Genomic DNA, 15342 nt, shown 5'->3' on the forward strand with positions numbered 1-15342 from the left:
GCGCCTCCCTTTCCTCCTCCTCAATTGCAGCGTGGGGGGACGGGTCTTCTGTCTGACCGATTCCTGTCCTCTCTTTCCGCCTCCCTCTCTTCCTGCCTATAGAGCAGGGGCTCTTGGATGTTGCCAGAGCCCTGGCACTCCCTCTCCGTTTCCTGACTCCCTCCATCAGACCCTCCGCTCTCATGACTGCTGGGAGACGAGCTGCTTCGGATGGGGGGGGGGTTCTCTATAAGCCCTCCCCCTTACAGTATCCTACATTTTTTAATTGTTTGCCTTTTTCTTCCCTGTCTGTAATGTACATGTAACATACTCCAAATGACTTAATTGGATTAGAAGATGTGTTCTGCATTAGGCAGCAGCCTGTGGGCTTTCATTGAGGAGAGACCCACAAAGAGCACATTTATTGCAATTATAATGCCATGAATTACAACTGCCGGTGCTGAACCGTGGGTGTGAGGATTTTTGTGTTGGAACCAGCTAGTTCCCTCCTCTCAAATTTTGTCAATTCTCTCACTGAAGGGGTGTGGTTTTGCTTTACTTTACAGCATTTTTTTTGTAGTGGGAGGAGGCTCTAGCTGGAGAAGATATTTGAAGCCAATTCATTTCCAAACCTGGCCATTTAATTCCCTGATACAGCCAGAATATTCAAAATGTCTTACGTAAGAGACAGGCACTTTCATAGCTGTTAAACGTCAAGTGGCCATGTGAGTCTTCCAGTTTTCTTACCTCCAAGAGTTGGTGAAATTCACTCTCAGTCCCTGTAGCAACTTTAATGTTCTGGGTTCACCACTGTGCAGTACTCACTCAATCCTCAGAGACCGCAAAACTGAGAAAGACTGAGTGATTTCTGTCGCTTTTACTGCTCAGTCGAAGTCCCTGTCAGTGAAATAGACATATGGTAATCTCCTCCAGGATCCTGCATATGTGATAATGCACTAGAATGACCATTCCCAGCCAGAAGGACTGTTTCATAAATGGATGTCAAAAGGTTTTTGTGTTCTCACTGAATGGGGAAGGTTGCAGTAGTCCTAAGTGGAACATGATCTAGAATGTGGGGGGAAAGCCACACATTCGTAAACAGTCCATAGTTTAGCTACAGGGGTGGCCAACTCCCAAGAAACTGCGATCTACTCACAGAGTTAAAGACTGGCAGTGATCTACCCCCTTTTGCGGGGTTCAGGTCAAAGTTGTTGAGCTTTTTTTTAGGGAAGAGGGAAGCCCGTTTCTTGGGTGTTCAGGTCAAAGTTTTTGAGCTTTTTTTTTTTTAGGAAGGAAAGCCCTGTCGTGTGGGGTTCAGGTCAAACTTGTTGAGCTTCTGTTAGGGAAGAGGGAAGGCCCATTTTTGAGGGGTTAAGGGTCAAAATGTTGAATTTTTTTAGGGGAGCCAAAGTTGTTCAGCTTCTTTGGGGGAGCCACTGATCTATCAGTGATCTACCACAGACGTCCAGTGATCTACCGGTAGATCACGATCTACCTGTTGGACGTGCCTAGGTGGGCAAGGAGGGTAATAAGAGCTCATTATTTATTGTAAAGAAGAAAATAATTCTCAGGTGAAAGAGCTTAGGGCAGCTTTGGTTGATGTATGAGGCCATGTGAAATCCAGCTGGCTCCTTTGCACTGCCTGAAAACACCAGAGTCCGCCTGCTCTGCAGCACTTTCCAGTGGCCACTCACATTGCAAGCACCTAAGAATTAAGTCACAAGCACCTCCCTTTTTTGGCCAACAGCCATAGTTGTGCAGAAGGTAATGTTGGCTGGCAGAAGCTGCACCATGAATACTGTAGTGCAGCGGTGGTGAAACGACGACCCTTCCTATGTTGTTGGACTCTAAAGTCCCCTCAGCCCCAGCCAGCCAGCCAGGGTCAATGGCCAGGAGTATTGGGTGATACTATCCACAATGTCTGATAGGCCACAGCCAGAACTGCATTGGCTTTTTTCACTGCTGCATCACACTGCTGACTCATGTCAAGTTTGTGGTCTACCAAGACTCCTAGATCCTTTGTAGACCACAAACTTGACATGAGTCAGCAGTGTGATGCAGCAGCTAAAAAAGCCAATGCAGTTCTGGGCTGCATCAATAGGAGTATAGCATCTAGATCAAGGGAAGTAATAGTACCATTGTATTCTGCTCTGGTCCGACCTCACCTGGAGTACTGTGTCCAGTTCTGGGCACCACAGTTCAAGAAGGATACTGACAAGCTGGAACGTGTCCAGAAGAGGGCAACCAAAATGGTCAAAGGCTTGGAAACGATGCCTTATGAGGAACGGCTTAGGGAGCTGGGTATGTTTAGCCTGGAGAAGAGAAGGTTAAGAGGTGATATGATAGCCATGTTCAAATATATAAAAGGATGTCATATAGAGGAGGGTGAAAGGTTGTTTTCTGCTGCTCCAGAGAAGCGGACACGGAGCAATGGATCCAAACTACAAGAAAGAAGATTCCACCTAAACATTAGGAAGAACTGTTCGGCAGTGGAATTTGCTACCAAGGAGCGTGGTGGAGTCTCCTTCTTTGGAGGTCTTTAAGCAGAGGCTTCACAGCCATCTGTCAAGAATGTTATGATGGTGTTTCCTGCTCGGCAGGGGGTTGGACTTGATGGCCCTTGTGGTCTCTTCCAACTCTATGATTCTAGGATCTCCACTTCTGGTTCGTTGCATGCTGAGATTTAAGTCTAGGGAAAAATATTTGTGCGACATCTGGAGTGCAACTATAGAGGATGACTGCAAGCAATGGGCCTTGAAGTATTTGGCAACACTTGCGCAAATTAAATCTGCATCCTAGTGGGGCAAGCAGGGAGAAACAAAAGCCAATTTCTCTGTGCTCAAACACACACAAACACACACACACACACACACACACACACACACACAGTTTCCACATTGATCTTTCTCGTAGTTTCAGCCCCTATAATTGTACACAGGGAAATAGACATTCTAAAATAGTGAGAGAACATAGGGCTCCTCTTCCATTCCTAGAAACCATGGGTCCATGTGGTTTTCCGCTTGACCCACACTTTCTAGGCACGAGTCCAAGCAGTTTCCCCCTCGTCCCACTCCTTTCCCAGGAAAAACCCACTTTTTAGCTCTAAATTGGAGAACCCGCATTGCCATTTGCTCCGACTGAGTGCTCAAGAGCTCTTTTCCCCGGAGAAAGCAGCGCTACACAAAGAAGTGTGCATAAGTACTAACTTGAGTAGCACTTCAAAAATAGTTCTCTTAAAGTTCTCCTACTCAGCCTATTAGTATGTATTAATTTTTTTGGTGCAACTTTTAAACTTTAAACTCATTATAATAAGTGCTCTGCCTAATGTGCTGGGAGATCACTGGATTTTCAGATTATCGTTCAGACCCGGGCACAGAAACACCTGCAGCCATTTGGCTTGTTTGCATGATGCTCTGCTGATCTTTTTACATCAAATTCTTGGGTGGTTTCTGATTGGATCCCTTCCAGCTGATTTCTTGGATGCCAACAAGCAGCAAGAGATGTTCTTGATCCTTCCAGGTCAGTCCTACTCTGTCCAAAGCCAGAAAGAAAAGGTTGCTCTCTGTGTAGTTGTGTTGAGGTGTGTGTGTGTGGAGAGAAAACCTGAAGTAGTTTTCCAGGTACAGTGGTACCACGGGTTAAGAACTTAATTCGTTCTGGAGGTCCGTTCTTAACCTGAAACTGTTCTTAACCTGAGGTACCACTTTAGCTAATGGGGCTTCCCGCTGCCGCCACTGCGCAATTTCTGTTCTCATCCTGAAGCACAGTTATTAACCCGAGGTACTATTTCTGGGTTAGCGGAGTCTGTAACCTGAAGCGTCTGGAACCCCAGCATTAGGGGATGATTAGAGTCTGCCTCTGCCTCTGTTTGTGCCAGTCACCTCTGTGTTCAAGTCCTGCTCATGGGCTTCCCACAAGCATCTGTTTGGGCACCATAAGAACAGGTTGGGACCTGGGCCTGATCCAGCAGGCACTTACCATATTCTCATATTCTTATGACCTTTGTGGTACCATATAACTCTTTGGCAAAGGTGATAACAACAACAACAACAACAACAACAACAACAACAATTTATTATTTATACCCCGCCCATCTGGCCGGGTTCCCCCAGCCACTCTGGGCGGCTTCCAACAAAACATTAAAATACAGAAATCCACCAAACATTAAAAGCTTCCCTAAACAGGGCTGCCTTGAGATGCCTTCTAAAGGTCTGGTAATTGTTGTTCTCTTTGACCTCTAGTGGGAGGGCATTCCACAGGGTGGGTGCCACTACCGAGAAGGCCCTCTGCCTGGTTCCCTGTAACTTGGCTTCTCGTAGTGAGGGAACCGCCAGAAGGCCCTCGGCGCTGGACCTCAGTGTCTGGGCAGAACGATGGGGGAGGAGACGCTCCTTCAGGTATACTGGACCGAGGCCGTTTAGGGCTTTAAAGGTCAGCACCAACACTTTGAATTGTGCTTGGAAACGTACTGGGAGCCAATGTAGGTCTTTCAGGACCGGTGTTATGTGGTCTCGGCGGCCGCTCCCAGTCACCAGTCTAGCTGCCGCATTCTGGGTTGTGACGCATTCTTATGACCTTTGTGGTACCATATAACTCTTTGGCAATGGTGATAGGTACACCAAATGCCCCCATCCACACATAACCACCTCAGAAGTCCTAGAAACTCTGAGCCTGTGTGTCTGATTCCCCAGCAATCTTCCTTCTGCGTGGCAAATTTCAGCTCGCCTTCACTGGCATCACACGAGTCCTCGCCAATAAGAATGGTGGCTGGGTGGGCATGACCCACCCATACGATGCAGGCTGTAATCTCTGGCCTCTGCTTTGCTGCAGAGTGAAGTAACTTTCCTTCACTCGCAGCCTTTATGAAATGTACATTGTTTTATGTCCAAAGGCCATTCTTTGTACACAGCAATGAATGATCTGTATATGTGCACAAACTTAGGAAGCAGTTTGCCAAAATTAACATTTAGGAGGCAGGCATCACTAGTTATTTCACACGTTATTAACTTATATTACAATTCAAATAAGCTTACAGCTGGCAAAAAGAAGTCTCTTTTGTAAAGTGATCTCAAACATAATAGGCTTAATCAGAGATAAATTAAATTAAGCAGCCATGCATGCTGCGGCATATTAGCACTGAGTAGGTATTAAATACACTTTCTGCTATCAGTTGCGCAAGCGAGGATTGTAAGCAAACAGAAGATAACAGGCTCCAGTAAATAAAGTTTGTTAGGGAAGCCCTGTTCTTGACAATACCTTTTCTCTTTTCTTCTTCTTCTTCTTCTCCTCAATATGTAGCAGGGTCTTTGCAACTAATGCATGTGCTCCCTTGTATCTCCGGCTATGCTCCAACTTCGCTCCCAGGCAATTAGCCAAAAGCAGAGCAGACAGAAATAATGAATACATAGACAACAGATGTTCAGCATGTTTCCTGAATGGGAACTTTTTCCAAAGCAGTTTTTTTAAAAAAATGCATGAACGAGTCATAGCTACTGATGTGGAAGGTGATCATGGCAATTTGCAATTGTTCTAAAACGGGACTTAATGATTAAGCCTTTGCGATGCAAATAGTCCTAGGGGTTGGGAGATCGACTTTATGGATCCCTCCTCAAATCCAAGCTATGGCAAGCGAAAGGGGCTGCTGCCATGTGAAGCTGCTGCTGCCATCTAAATTGGTTTATCACTCCCAGCATTGTGCATTTGGCCAAGCAGCTTCACATGACAGCAGCCCCTTTTGCTTGCCATAGCTTGGATTTGAGGACGGATCTAGATGGTCTTTACTATGATTTCTTCTTTTAACAAGAGATGCCAGGGATTGAACATGGGGTCTTTGTGTTCTGTATGCTGCTGGGTTATTAGCTTATTATGTCTGCTGTGGACCAGCTTCACAGATCTAAATATGCTACTCCAAAAGATAAGGGTTTGTAGATTTAGGCCATCGTGACTACAGACAACTCCTAGTTTGTGTGGGAGTTGCGTTCTGACATACTGCGCATGTCAGTGGGGCTGGTATAAGCCTGCTTCATTCTTCCCCTTTCCGGGGCCGAACACAGTGTGTGTATCAGTGGTTGCGTGCACACAATACAGCCTTGTCTGTATTGTTGTTTAGTTGTGTCCGACTCTTCGTGACCCCATGGACCAGAACACGCCAAGCACTCCTGTCTTCCACTGCCTCCCGCAGTTTGGTCAAACTCATGTTTGTAGCTTCGAGAACACTGTCCAACCATCTCGTCCTCTGTCGTCCCCTTCTCCTTGTGCCCTCCATCTTTCCCAACATCAGGGTCTTTTCCAGGGAGTCTTCTCTTCTCATGAGGTGGCCAAAGTATTGGAGCCTCAGCTTCATGATCTGTCCTTCCAGTATATATATCTGTCCAGTAGCACCTTAGAGACCAACTAAGTTTGTTCTTGGTATGAGCTTTCGTGTGCATGCACACTTCTTCAGATACCTGAATGGCATTGGCATTGGCAATATTTTGCAGCTCATCTTTACCAATAAAACAGCCACCTTCCCTTCTGGGGGAAATGAGAATGGAAGAGGATTAAAATGGAGAGGCAATGCTGATACAATGGCTGTCCTCTCTGTGACATTTCACAGGGTGGGGGGGGGGGCAGCTGACATCACAGGTGCAGAGCGATGGCCGTGGATGCTGATGGAGGCAGCAATAGCATCTCCTTGCTCAGTTAAAGCATCTTTTTGTGAGAAAGAATGAGACATAGCATCACTCAGGCCTTTCTGACAGGAAAAAAACCATGCGTGGGCAGGATTCAGGCAGCTTGCCTTGCTCATTCATCCATCTCTTGGAAGCCTATCAGTTGTGAATCCAGAGATGCTAAAAGTTCCCAGACATGACCTTAAAATCTTTGGGGAAAATCTGACATTCTGTTGCGTTGTGCGCACTTAAAGCTCAATGTAAGGTGACAAGAGCATTGAGCTGCCCACAGATCAAATTGTGTAAGTAATCTTTTATCTGTGCTGAGCCACAAGTACAATAATTGGAAAATTAAAGTGTCTGTGAACTATGCAACATTTTGAAATGATTAATGAAGTCAAAGCTATGCAACCATTCCTATCAACATGCACTTCAGGCAACTGTAGAGAAAGAGCAGCATTCTGTTTAGCGCTTATTTGCCTTGAAAATTCCCCACTTAAAAATATTCAGGAACACTTAAATTATTTAACTGGTGACCTGCCTTATTTCACCCTAATGTAGAAGGCACCGTCTAGGAAACCCTAAAAATGCTAATTACTGTATACCAGCTGTTGATGTTACAGAGTAAAAAGTCAAATCAGCAGTCATTTTTGCATGGGCTGCCCAGTACTATGGCAACAACAGATCAAACAACGTGAAACAAGATGGTCCTGGGACACTATAGATGCTTGCATTAAATACTTGTGAAATATTTTGGCCAACCCACCCACCCACAATACTGTGTTGTTGCATATGGCAAATTTAAATAAATTGTCAAAAGAGGGCCAGTAGGAAGTTGATTTCCACACTGAAATTTCATCATGATCCAGGAAAGGTCCTAAAACAGATAATGGAACAACTGGTCTGTGAGCACTTAGTGTCAGGAGTATGGGCAGCAGTCAGGCACTGGGGCCTGTAGTGCTTTGCAGGACTGGGGCCTGCCTCAGCTTGTGCTGGAGAAGCAAGGAGTGACCACTCAGGTGAGGCCACTTGATACCTCCCTGCACCTGGTGGCAGGAGCTGGGAGGGATAAAAGCTCAGCATTTCCTTCAGCTCTTTGCCACAGCAACGCTATCCCTGCCTGGTTGCACCTGGCCTCTTGATCCTTGCTCCTTGGACCCTTGCCTTGCCGACTCCTTGCTCCTTGGACCTTTGCCTTGCTGACGCCTTGCTCCTTGACTCCCAGACCTTCGCCTCTGCCTTGCTCCTTGACCCTGCAACTGCCTGCTGCTGCACCCTCAGCACTGTACCTGTTCCTGCTTCTTCACCACCATCTTGCCTCTGGTCCTGACATCCCCAGCCAGGGCTTCAACCGCCCACCGACCAGACTGTGACACTTGGAAAAGGATGCTGTGATTATTAAGTCCCAGAATGCATTTCTCAAAAACAGTCATGCCAGACAAGTCATATTTCTTTTCCCCCTTTTTTTCTTTTTGCTAGAGTAATAAGTTTGGTGGATCAGGGGAATGCTGATTCCAGTAAGGTTTTTGACAATTCCCCCATGATATTATTGTGGAGGAGGTGGTAAAATGTGGGTTGGATGACGTAGCTCATGGGAAGGCAAACTAAGGCCCGGGGACCGGATCCGGCCCAATCGCCTTCTAAATCTGGCCCATGGACGGTCCAGGAATCAGCATGTTTTTACATTAGTAGAACGTGTGCTTTTATTTAAAATGCACCTCTGTGTTATTTGTGGGGCTCAGGAATTCATTCATTTTTTTTAAAAAAATATAATCCAGCCCCCCACAAGGTCTGAGGGACAGTGGAACTTGCTGGAAAAGTTTGCTAACCCCTGATGTAGCTGTTCGATGGATTTGTAACTGGTTGAATGACTGGACCCAAAGAATGCTCATTAATGGTTCCTTGTCATCCTGGAAAATCTGACAAGTGGGGTGCTGCAGGGTTCTGTCCTGGGTCAATTGCTGTTCGGCGTCTTTATGAACAACTTGGGTTAAGGAACTGAGGGGATGCTCATCCAATTTGCAGATGATACCAAACTGGGAGGGGTAGCCAATGCCATGGAAGGCATAATAGGGATTCACGTTGACCTTAATAGATTGGAGAACTTACCCCAAACTAGCAAAATGAATTTCAGTAGGGAGAAATGTAAGGATCTACACTCAGTAAGGAAAAACCAACTGCACAAATATATGATGTGGGACTCCTGGTTTACCAGTAGTACATGTGAAAATGATCTAGGGGTCTTAGTAGGCCACCAGCTTAAAGGTAAAGGGACCCCTGACCATTAGGTCCAGTCGGACCATTAGGCCAGTGACCATTAGGCCACCAGCTTAGCATGAATCAACAGTGTGACGGAAAAGCATTAGCAAAAAAGCAAATGCTGTTCTAGGCTTCATCAACAGAAGTGTAGCGTCCAAATCAAGGGAAGGAATGGTACCGCTCTATTCTGTCTTGGTCGGACAACATCTGGAATACTGTGTTCAGTTCTGGGTGCCACAATTGAAGAAGGATATTGACAAGCTGGAACATGTGCAGAGGGCAACCAAGATGATCCAGGGTCTGGAATCTAAGCCTCATCAGGAACATTTGGGGGAGCTGCATTTGTTTAGCCTGGAGAAGAGGAGACGGAGAGTAGATAGGATAGGTAAAGGTAAAGGGGCCCCTGACCATCAGGTCCAGTCGTGTCCGACTCTGGGGTTGCGGCGCTCATCTCGCTCTATAGGCCGAGAGAGCCGGCATTTGTCTGCAGACAGCTTCCGGGTCATGTGGCCAGCATGATAAAGCTGCTTCTGGCGAACCAGAGCAGCGCACGGAAATGCCGTTTACCTTCCTGCCGGAGTGGTCCCTATTTATCTACTTGCACTTTGATGTGCTTTTGAACTGCTAGGTGGGCAGGAGCTGGGACCGAGCAACATCACCCCGTTACAGGGATTCAAACCGCCGACCTTCTGATCAGCGAGCCCTAGACTCTGTGGTTTAACCCACAGCGCCACCTGGGTCCCTAGATAGGATAGCCATCTTCAAATAACTAAAGAGGTGTCTCATGGATGATGGAGGAAGCTTGTCTTCTCCAGCTCTGAATGGTAGGACCCGAACCAATGGATCAAACATACAAGAAGACATTCTGACGCAACTTCAGGATGTACTTTCTGACAATAAGAGCTGTTCAACAGTGGAACAGTCTCTCTTGGGAGGTGATGGACTCTCCTTCCTTGAAGGTTTTTAAGCAGAGGTTAGATGGCCATCTGTCAGGGATTCCTGCATTGCAGGGGGGTTGGACTAAATGACCCTCGGGATCCCTTCCAACACCACAATTCTATGGCTATAAAATTGGCTTAAGTAGATTATTGCAGCAGTTGTACTGATCAGATGCTAACAGTCTCAAAAGCCCATTATATGAATTCATTAAAGGACTGTTAATGTACAATGCAGCACAGGATATTCAAGGCAGAGGCTGGGAATGTTTATATAACAGTCTTTTATTCTCCAGAATAACATACAAGATGTGTTTTAAGGTCGTAAGGTTCTGTTATTTCCTTCAAGACTGTCCTCTTTCTTGCAAAAAGCAAAGAAGCAACCCCCAATAGGGGCATTGCATGTACAGAATGTTAATTTCAGCCTCAGTTTCACAAGCATTATTGAGCCTCCACCCACTCCCTCTCTTGCCCCCAGGCCTTAATTTGTTTCAGGGCTCAGCTAGTATTCATAAAGCAAAGAAAAAGAGTGTAAGTAGCTCTAAAGGGGAAAAATCCATATTAGGGCAATATCCTTATTAGGCCAACCATACAAGTGTTAGAGTTCCCCAGTACCCAGACTAGATGTTTAAGAAAATTGGCCGGTGGAGGGGAGAAAAAGGCTGCTATTGATAGCTGGATTTAGTAAGCCATCTCTGTCTGTATCTGGTAACTTGGATTTTGGGAAGAGCTTGTATGCATTCAGATGAAATTCTTGCAGGTTTTATGACGGATCTTCCATGCACATTTACCGCAGCTAGCTTTTACTAGCCCCCAGGTGGCTTGCTGATCAGAAGGTCGGCGGTTCGAATCCCTGCAACGGGGTGAGCTCCCGTTGCTCGGTCCCAGCTCCTGCCCACCTAGTAGTTCGAAAGCATGTCAAAGTGCAAGTAGATGAATAGGGACCGCTCCGGCGGGAAGGTAAACGGTGTTTCCGTGCGCTGCTCTGGTTCACCAGAAGCAGCTTTGTCATGCTGGCCACATGACCTGGAAGCTGTCTGCGGACAAATGCCGGCTCCCTCAGCCTATAGAGCGAGATGAGCGCCGCAACCCCAGAGTCGGACGCGACTGGACCTGATGGTCAGGGGCCCCTTTACCTTTTTATCCTTAGGCAATACAACTTTGCTAAGTGGAGAACAGGAAGAAAGAGAAACTAGGCAGCCCTTAGATAAAGAGAGGCGGACGGCAGCACAGGTTTTAAAAGGCCCATTTTGAACACGACTGCAGTGGTACTCACTCTTCACTCGACGGCTGCTAAGGAGCTACTTGGTGAATTACTTTTAGATTTACCGTTTTCACTTTTCCATTTAACCCTCTTGGTTTATTGAACCATGGCAATGTCTGATGACGTTATCCATAACCTCCAACATCCCTCAGAAGAAAATGGGGACATTCTGTTATACATCAGTAATAGTGACGATAATAATAGGGTAAAGCACAGCAGATGCCCAACACCCTTTCTGGGGGAGACAGAGGAAGTAGATGGACAAATGTTTTGAAACCTCTTCAGCTTCCACCCATTTTATTCTTTATTTTGGGGTAGGTAGTGCAACCACCCACACAGGGCGACACTGAAAACCAGTTATTTGTGACAAATCTCTTTAGAATCATAGAGTTGGAAGAGACCACAAGGGCCATCCAGTCCAACCCCCTGCCAAGCAGGAAACACCATCAAAGCATTCTTGACATAGGCCTGTCAAGCCTCTGCTTAAAGACCTCCAAAGAAGGAGACTCCACCACACTCCTTGGCAGCAAATTCCACTGCCGAACAGCTCTTACTGCCAGGAAGTTCTTCCTAATGTTGAGGTGGAATCTTCTTTCTTGTAGTTTGAATCCATTGCTCCGTGTCCGCTTCTCTGGAGCAGCAGAAAACAACCTTTCTCCCTCCTCTATATGACATCCTTTTATATATTTGAACATGGCTATCATATCACCCCTTAACCTTCTCTTCTCCAGGCTAAACATACCCAGCTCCCTAAGCCGTTCTTTAGATTTTATTCTTCAGCTCAGCAGGAAACTGATATATTTCTTCCACGGCTAGCTCCTTAAATGCTTATTGTAGAATGTTTTCTTCGCCTCTATATAGTTAACATTTCCCCAATAATCCTAAAATTTGTATATTTTTCTTTTGTCATAGATGCTGCAATTGCAAATCCAAAGACTGCACTCATCCCAAAAGAATGCCCAGATGTTTTCACGGCCAAAAGGAAGAAATCTGAGTAGGTAGGTACCGTGTAATGTTTCTGGAACATTCCGCGGAAGAGCCCCTGCAGGCAAGGGAAGAGAGTAGTGAAGAACAAGAGGAATTCCTTCAAAGCAGGTTGCGTGTAGGGAGGAAAGGAGGGAAATATGGAATTTATGCAGCCTAAGAAACCTAGCTCGGGTATGTGGTGTTAACCAGCCATGGCTGCATAAGGAGCTTACAGATGAGCTGAGATTTAATAAGGGCATGTATAAGAAATGGAAGTAAAAGGGGAATCACAAAGTAGGAGTATACACAAGTAGCCAACAGTTGCAGGGTGAAGGTCAGGCTGGCTAAAGCTCAGAATGAGCTCAGGCTTGCAAGAGAAGTCAAAAATAATAAAAAAGGTTTCTTTGGCTGTGTCTGAAGTAAGAGGAAGTGTAGGCAAGTGGAGAAGACTGAGAAATGCTTTTGGGTAACAGAGAGAAGGCGGAACCGCTCAAAACCTACTTTGCCTCTGTCTTCACCCAAAAGGAAAGCAATGCCCAACCCGGTGCTAACAGAATAAATGATACAGTGAGGGAGCCAGTAAGGTAACATCTAGCTACGTTTTCATTAAAATAAAATTAAAATTAAAAGAGGTCCGCAGTAAATGAATGCTGCTATTCAACTGGGTTTTGTTTGGAGCGGGTCTGTGAGACAAGGTTTTCAGTGTGACAACATGAGAGTGCTCCAGAAATAATGATTCGTTTTCTAAAAAGCAGCTATCTTTACTAAAATAGCCTCAACGTAAAAAGTGGGTCTGTGTTCCTTCCACAGCCTGTTGGCAGCAATGTTTAAAATAGTGCTGTTCAGAACATAGTACTGCATGAGCAAGAGACATACTATACAAATGGAAATAACCTGCTAGAACAGTGATCCTGAAAACATAGCCTCATAGTTCTTTCTGTACTGTCACCAAACTGTAAGTGGAATAAAACAAATCTCATGGATTTAAAAGGTCTGGGTTGCTCCTTGATATTTTCCTCATCTTTACTTGTCAGTTTCCCCCTAGCTTTTTTCGAAAACCTTTCCTATATACCAGCATTATTCTTAAAGCCAACATATTGCATTACTGCCCGTGCAGGACAGATGAGATTATCTCTCACAATTTCATACCAAAAAAACATAGATTTCCGTTGCTGAGACCATTCATCCTTCCCTTGTTTTTGATGTCTGTTCTTAAAAGCTCACTCTTAGTTTTCATTCACTTGACACATGAACACACCTTTGTGTATAATTTGCTTTCCTTTCATCAAGAAATCCATCTCAAATTTATACCACTTTTATGTTACCGTAGGAGTGGCATTTGACACTTCCAGGTATCTTTGTCTCTTTGCAACTGATGCTCCATTTTAAGCCCTTTGACAGAGTCAGCTTTTTTCATTTGCTGGCTGACAGTTCTAGATGTCGCAGGTGTATGTGGATTGCAGAACTGGGACCATTGCAAGGAAGAATTCTGCCATCCTCCACAGACATGGCCAGCAACAAGGGATATGCAGCACACACTTTCTGTAAATGTTGTCCAAGGACCACTTCCGACCACAAAGGTTCCACGTGAACCTGCCACATACATTGCTTACGTCATTTATATACTGTACAGTGGTACCTCTACTTACGAATAACTCTACTTACGAATGGAGCTCCGTCCGCCATCTTGGATGCGGTTTAGATAGGATTTTTTTCTACTTACGAATTTTTAGATAGGGTTGCTTCTACTTACGAATTTTTTCTCCCAATGCATTCCTATGGGATTCGACTTACAATTTTTTTTCGACTTATGAATGTGTGTTTGGAACACATCGTAAGTAGAGGTACCACTGTATATATACCGCTTGGTTGCAGGAAACCTCAAAGTGGTTTAGAGAACACAACTCAGCTGCTGGTGGGGAAATGCTGTTACTGTTCAGCGCCAACATTAACAAAGAGTTTAAACAAATGCAGGCCCAAATGCGGACAATTCAAACAAGAAAGAAAAGTGGGAGGCATCTAAAGAAATTGGTGTGGCTGCATAAGAAGCTACTTTGATTGAATTCAAACCTCCAGAGTCTGACGACCCAAGGGTACTAAAGGAGCTTGCGGATGTATAGAGCCTCTGTCTATAATCTTTGATAATTATTGGAGAACAGGTGAGGTCTCTATAGACTGGAGATGGGCAAATGTTGTTCCCATCTTCAAAAAGGGGGGGAAAGAAGACCCAGGTATCTACCGACCGGTGAGCTTGCCATCGATACCAGAAAAGGTCATAGAACAGATAATTCAACAGGTGGTCTGTGAGCACTTGGAAAAATATGCTGTGATTACTAAGACCCAGCATGGGTTTCTCAAAAACAATCTCATTTCCCACACCTATTGGCCTCCTACTCTGCCACATGCCTGCCATGTACCCACCCACCTACCTGCTGCCATGTGTCCACCCACAGTTGCCTGTGAACTCAGGAAGCATGTTCACATCTCTCCTCTCTCTCTCTCTCTCTCTCTCTCCCTCTCTCTCTCTCTCTCTCTCTCTATATATATATATATATAAGACCATGGGATCTCACCCAATAGTTCTTTAAGCTTTTGGAAATCAGCCTTCTTAAAGTCCAGAGTGCACATCTGAGTACACTCAACTTGCCCTTTCCTCTGCCCTTTCCAACTGGCCGGTAGTTACTTATATTTTCCAAATCTAGGGAGTGTTTCTTAAGGAGTGGTCTTATCCCTGCCTCCTTCACGCAAGCAGAGACCACCCCTCTTGCAGGGAGGCATCAATCTCCTCCCTGGCCCAGTTAGCTGTCCCCTCCCTGCTACCGGTAGCTTTTATCAGACAAAGGGGCAAGGGTTCAGTGTGCTGACGGATCCAAGCACCTTGTCCACATCCTCAAGCCTTTCAGCTTATTCTCTGTTATTGTTACAGCTTCTCTGTTTCTGTGCAGCAGATCCTGTAATAAAGCAGCCCTTTTTCATGGAACTCCTGAACTGGAATTGATGAAAAAAAACTTGGGAAAAGGTAGAAATTTAAGTAAATAACAGTCACAATTGTACCTTTCATTTCATTTATGGTGTACACTTATCTGATTGCCTTAGGTTACCTGTAGGTGGTATATATTAATGTCCCAACGAAATTTCTGCACCAATAATTTTTTGGGAAAATGTTTTGCTTCAAAAAGTGGAATGCATGCAAAGTCCTATATTTTTAGTTTCCTGGTCTGTTATATTGCGACCAGGGACGGAGCCAGGGGCTATTAATTTGTGTAGTAAATTTTTTTAGGTGGTTAGC

General features: G+C 45.3%; 1 protein-coding gene across 4 annotated transcripts in view; it reads left to right on the forward strand.

Moving 5' to 3' along the window:
* The window catches only part of ENOX1 (ecto-NOX disulfide-thiol exchanger 1), a 264024-nt gene that overhangs the window by 125364 nt on the left and 123318 nt on the right, over positions 1-15342 (forward strand). For 2 of the 4 annotated variants that reach the window (XM_035103500.3, XM_035103504.3), the window contains exon 3: positions 12000-12085. The exons of 1 other annotated variant lie outside the window; for it this stretch is intronic. The gene's annotated coding sequence lies outside the window, so the exon portion shown is untranslated. Of the gene's footprint in view, positions 1-11999; positions 12086-14977; positions 15073-15342 lie in introns of those variants that run through there. One more of the 4 variants, XM_088676095.1, reaches the window with a different exon arrangement.

The sequence above is a fragment of the Zootoca vivipara genome, chromosome 8 (assembly GCF_965207765.1).
Source record: "Zootoca vivipara chromosome 8, rZooViv2.hap1.1, whole genome shotgun sequence".
NCBI classification, from domain to species: domain Eukaryota; kingdom Metazoa; phylum Chordata; class Lepidosauria; order Squamata; family Lacertidae; genus Zootoca; species Zootoca vivipara.